Below are 6,000 nucleotides of genomic sequence, written 5' to 3' on the forward strand. Positions count from 1 at the left end.
CCTAAACTGAATGAAGGGTACCCACCTGAAACATTAACCTGTATTTTCTTTCAGATGCTGATTCACTTGCTGTACATTTCCAATGTTTTTTATTTTTATTTAAAACATAACACCATTATTTACATTCAGTTTGCACCATGATTCCAAAAGCAAGCTAGTTACTTTGCCATGAAAGTGCTGGAGGAAGTACAGTTATTGCTACCCTATGCTTTTTATAGGTATTAGTTGATCCTGGAGATATTGCTCATGAATAGTCTAGTGTCCAGAGCAGTTATGATGTTTAGCTGCTAAGCTGGCCTTTGCCCTTGAGGCCAATGCCTGAGTACTGTCTCTGGGGAAGTAGTGCAAATAGGTCTACAGTCATCTGGAGGCTACTAATTGTTGGAAGTTTCTTTACATTCCTTCTAGCTTCTTCTTTCTTTCTGACACCCAGATAGACAACGACTAGCAAATAACTTCCTCTCTTCTATACGTTTTTTAAGATTGTTTGGTTGTGATATGTTTGTGTTTTATGCAAAATGAAATAGATTCTTTCAAGACTTTTTATTTAAATAGATGTGATCATGCAAGAATTTTTTATTACTGAGAATTAGCAGTAATTCAGATTTACAACATTAAAAATTGTACAAAATACCTTTTCTTTTACATTACTTTATTTTGCATTAATCTTTAACCCAGTAGGAAGGGATAAGATTGAATTCACAGAAGAATTCTGCACTGTAGGTAGGCCAACAGTTACATTTGATTATACCACATCCAAAGGAGGGATTTTTGTTCACATTTGTGGAAACAAAGGCATCTCCTGTATGAATTATTTCCAAAAATGTAACAAATAGAAATTCCAAACAAAAACAGGATTGCATACCCCCCACCAGTGGGAACAATATTAATGTGAACTTGAACCTGTTCCAAAGTGAAAACCTCATCTATTCTATCACTACTTCGTAAGCTTGAGCTCATCTAAAACTCAGCGGACCATATCCTAACTCTCACCAAGTCCCATTCACCCATCACCCTGTGTTCGCAGAACTACATTGATTCCCGGTCCTGCAATGCCCCGATTTTATAATTCTCATCCTTGTTTTCAAATCCCCCCATAACCTCACCACTCCCCATCTCTGTAACCTTCTCCAGCCCTACAATGCTCCGAGATCTCTGCGCTCCTCCAATTCTGGTCTCTTGCACATCCCCGATTTTCATCGCTCCATCATTGGCAGCCGTGCCTTCATCTGCCTAGGCCCTAAGCGCTGGGATTCCCTCCCTAAACCTTTCCGCCTTTCTACCTCTCTCCTTTAGGTTGCTGCTTAAAACCTATCTTTTTGACCAAGCTTTTGGTCACCTGTCCTAATATCTCTTTATGTGGCTCGGTATCAATTTTTTTTTGTAACGCTCCTGTGAAACGCCTTGGGACCTTTTACTACATTAAAGGTGCTATATAAATGCAAGTTGTTGATGTACTATTTTGCTACCATCAATTGCAAAAAAGAACTTGGAAATTACTTTTTCATTTATTTACAATGCCAGTTCATTTACATTTCAGTAACATTATCATTGACTCTACTTGTCTCCATGGACCTATTATTCAGTTAAAATTCTGGCAAATCACAAGCCTTCTCAATATTTTCTGATCTGAACAGTCCTTGAAAAATTGGAAGGAAAATGTACTACAGCAGAGATGCCAACTTGCCATTATTAAAACGAAGATTCCCAAGTTTTTCAGTAAAATCTGTTTGAATATTTCCTTGGTTTCTATTAAACGCAAATTTTCTATATTAAATATGGCAAGTTGCACATCCGTGGCACCCATGCGGTGGGATGCTCCATTTCCTCAACAGTTATGATCTGGCACGTGCACACCTACACAGCTTCTCACATCTGCATACGCACACATGGCAGAACTGTTTGAACCTTAGTGTGTAATGTTGGGAATCTAAAGAAGGCTTTTAACCTCACTAGCTTGTGATTGACATTTTTATATTTGTAAAAATTATATAGGTTGTTACAAACAATCCTGACAATACATGGTGGTAAATTTATATTACATTGTTATGTGAATTGTATTTTATATCTATCCTTGTGATCAGTCCACCATTGTTCACCTTTTCTAAAGAGGTTTTAGAATAGAAGAATTGTAAAATATGTGCAATTTTGTACAGCACTACGTTATAGAATATAGAATCGTTTGCAAAATAAACGTAAAACTTTGTGTTGGAACTGGTTGCCTGCTTCTAAATTTTTCTAATTTCCATGCATCGCCAACTTGAAAGGTTGTTGCAGTCCTGTCAGAAACCAATTTACTAGATGCAAATTTATCTCATTCTTTCTGTATCAGTGTCTTTAAAGCCCTATATAATTGGTCAATCTGAATAATGTCTATTAAAAGCCTCATTCAAACTCTCTTTTCCACTCTGTTAATATTGCAGAACAAATTGAATCCTAAAAAAAACAGATTTTCTTACTTTATTCCTCAAGGCAATAACATACTAGATTGCAGTATGCCTGCATACTGTTTAAAGGTTAAAAACTAAAATTACTACTTTCCTAGTTGTTGTTTTCTCGCATATATTCCTATCTGCACCTTTCACAAGTTCTATGAAGCTGTTCAAGATCAATTTATGTGTAAGATCACATACACACAGATGTAGATAAAATAGACGATACATTGAGTGCACAATGGAAAACAGTAATTTACAGGAAAATAAACTACCAAGGGGTGTCAGCCCTAATAACACGCAGGTCCCACAGGCACAAATATTTTATGGACCTGACGGACAAGCTGGAATATGCCCTGAGAAAATCATTGAGTTATGAATCCTGTTTATATCCCAGTACATTTGTTTGATGTTGTCCAAATTGAATTCCCACCTTTTCATTCTTTAGTAAGAGAATTTGTTGTTGGAAGTAGAGTCTTTAATGTTGTGGTGGTTAGGCCCCATTACTGGTCAATAGCACGTGGGTGTCTTCTACTATTTCTTCATAGCTCACTACTCACATTGAGGAGGTGAGAAGATAGACTAAGATACAGAAATTGTCAAGAACAATGGCTAGCAAGGGCAGGAAGAAGATGAAGCTCGAGAAAAAGAGCGACCAGAAGTAGCAACGTGTTCAGATAAATATGAGGCTGGAGGAACCAGAAATTTTCAAGTTAGGTTGTAGAGGAAAGAAATACTTTTTTAAAAAAACATTTTAAATTATTTTATGGTTTATTTTTATTATTTAGCAATGGAACGTAAAGGTAAGAGGCAGTTGTTTGCATGGCCATAGTAAGGAGGTGGCACTGTGAACAAAAGTACTATTACAGAAAAAGAAACCTCATGATAAACTCACTTGTGTTTTGTTGTGCACTTGCATGATGTTGATAGCAGTAAAAGTAATATAAAAAAATAATGAAATGAAACCTGAATGTTGAAAATTAGACTTTGAAGGAATAATGTAGCCTTCCCCCTCTGTGCTGTAGTCCAATATCAGAGATATCAGAGCTTTAATGAATTGATTGAACCATTTCTGATTATATGTTATCTATCTTGTTAATCATTGTTAGTGGCGTAATGGCATTAGACCCAACTTATTGACCTTTATTAATGGCGTTAGATTCATTGTCGACCGATGCATGTTTTGTAAAGCATCTATTTGGAAGAAACATTTTGCTTCAAGGCACAATCATCATTGGAAAATAGTAGAAAAGGTTGAACTGTTATGGGCAGTCATTTTAAAATCATTGTTCTTTTAGAGCTCGAGTAAATCGTATTATCTTTAACCCTTTCACCGAATCTATATTTAGTTTTGAACCACATGTGCCCTGGGTAGTATTTCTGTTTACAGTGGTATCTTAATTATTTGTTCAGTTGACAACATTTCATATCTGTCTCATATTCACTGAATGAATTACATGCAGAATAGATACAATTCTGTAGAAATTCTGACATAAGACAATTATCAGCATTCAACGATAATTTTGCAATAACCAGAAATGAATGCAATTCTTCGAACTTTTACGTTACTATAATTGGCTGGTGAAAGTATTAAGGCAATAATGAACTGTTTGTGGAACAGTGGCCTGACAGTTAAAGTTCCAGTGACTGTAGCATAAGTGAACAATGAAATAATTAACTATAATTTTCTGGCCCTCTGAACTACAATATCAGATCAGTTGCAAAAGGGACCTTCAGTTTGCAATTATGTCCTCAGGGCTGTCTGAATTATACCAGGCTATTAGTTCCTCTTGTAACCTTAGGGCATTATTTCAGTACATAGCTCTCAAAAGCTAAAATATTTACAGAAATCTGTATACCCTTCATAAATCACTCATTTATAAAATGTATTTTAATACAGTGGCGCAGCAGCTCCAGAAAGCTGAAGGCTTGAATAGTACGTAATATAGCACACTTGCATGCAATTGTAATAGCTGTTATATTATTGAATTTGGTCCCTCTCTTCAGTCTTTCCTGATCTAATAAAATGCACCTTTCTACCATTTTTCTCTAAATGAAAAAGTATATTTTAGCAGATCAAAATTTTTGGTGAGTGGGGAGAGGCGAAGTCAAGAGAAACATTCCTTTCTCCTATTTTACATATGTGAATTGAACTATATGTCGGATTAAATATTCACATTGATCTTTAAAGAAAAGTAAGAGCCAGAAGACTTAGAAGGTATACTGTGTTTACTGATGCAATTAAATAGACAGCAGCAGTGTAAACCATTACAATTATTATTTAATTTTTGGCTTCAATTCAGCATTCTGTATTTTTCTCAGTTTTAATTCCAATCATTTTCTCTTTTGCAAAGGTATGCCATGAAGAAGTTGAGCTTACTGTGCAGCCATCAAAAACATGTAAAGAACAGTGTCAACAAGCACAAGTGAGAAAAAGAAACACCTTGGTCCCATCAGCAAGTTGGGAGAAGTCAAATGGCCATCTGTTTGATCTGAAATGTTCCTTGGCTGAATTGTGAGAAACTCTTAACTGCAAACAGTACAACCTGCACAAACTCTGATAGATATCAGTGACTGTTTGCAGTCTGGTCGTAAATCATAATGCATGAATGGCACACTCTACAACCTATTGAGCAACGTTTGTGAAAAGTAGCGGCAGTGTAATCGATTTTTGAACTCCCATCTCAAACACATGATGAAAAACCGTTGTGCCAACTGGTTATGTATTCATGGAATACTAAATAAACTTTATGAGGTAATTTGAAGCCTGACACATAGTGACTGGAAGATGAAAACTAATAGCAGAAGAAATCTACCATGCGCACGAATATTGTGCAGTTGTATTGATCCTGCTATTGGAGAGAGAGAATAGGGTAACTTCTCGACATCAGTCATAAGCCTGAGAATGTGGGTAGTCAGTGCTTTATTGTTGGTTTTCAAGATTAATAGCAAAGAATTTCACTGAATTTCTCCCTCTGTATGTTTTATAGTTTTAAATACAATCGGTGGGAAACTGTTCCTAATGAGCCATTACTATTGTTATGCTTAAGCTTGTAAAATACTCTACCATGTATTTTTGAATTGTTCAAATTCATTTTTGTTTTCTATTTTAATAAAAGTGGCTCACTTTTCTACATAACTCAGTAAAAGGTTCAGAATTCATAACATCGGCATCTTGAGTTTTGAAGTAAAGGATTTGCCACATCATACATTTATGTATTCTGGCACGCTGAGGCTAAGTAGTTCTAACACTTCCACGTACTACAGAATGGGAGGTTTTGATGCAGTGATGAATTTATACTCGAGGGCCAAATGTGAATCTTGAAAATGAGTTTCATATGGAATGCCCCATTTTGGCACTCCCTTGGAAAGAATATTTATTTGGGGTTTGGACAAGTCTCTGAGAACAGTGTGGCTTCAGAGCCTGTACTACCGCCGGCGTTAAGGAGCAATTACATCAGCATATTGCATGTATTTACATGCATAATGGGTGCTGATGTCTGAGCTGAAGGTCAAAGTATGTGTTTCCTTATTACATACGCATGTGAATGTACATATCAGCTCACTA

At 36.1% G+C, this 6,000-nt stretch overlaps 1 protein-coding gene across 1 annotated transcript in view; it reads left to right on the forward strand.

Moving 5' to 3' along the window:
- Positions 1 to 5,571, forward strand: part of rbm19 (RNA binding motif protein 19) — a 243,022-nt gene extending 237,451 nt beyond the window's left edge. Inside the window, exon 25 of the mRNA XM_068005707.1 lies at positions 4,787 to 5,571. The gene's annotated coding sequence lies outside the window, so the exon portion shown is untranslated. The remainder of the gene's footprint in view (positions 1 to 4,786) is intronic.
- The last annotated feature ends 429 nt before the right edge of the window (positions 5,572 to 6,000 follow it).

This window comes from Heptranchias perlo, chromosome 25 (genome assembly GCF_035084215.1).
Source record: "Heptranchias perlo isolate sHepPer1 chromosome 25, sHepPer1.hap1, whole genome shotgun sequence".
NCBI classification, from domain to species: Eukaryota; Metazoa; Chordata; class Chondrichthyes; order Hexanchiformes; family Hexanchidae; genus Heptranchias; species Heptranchias perlo.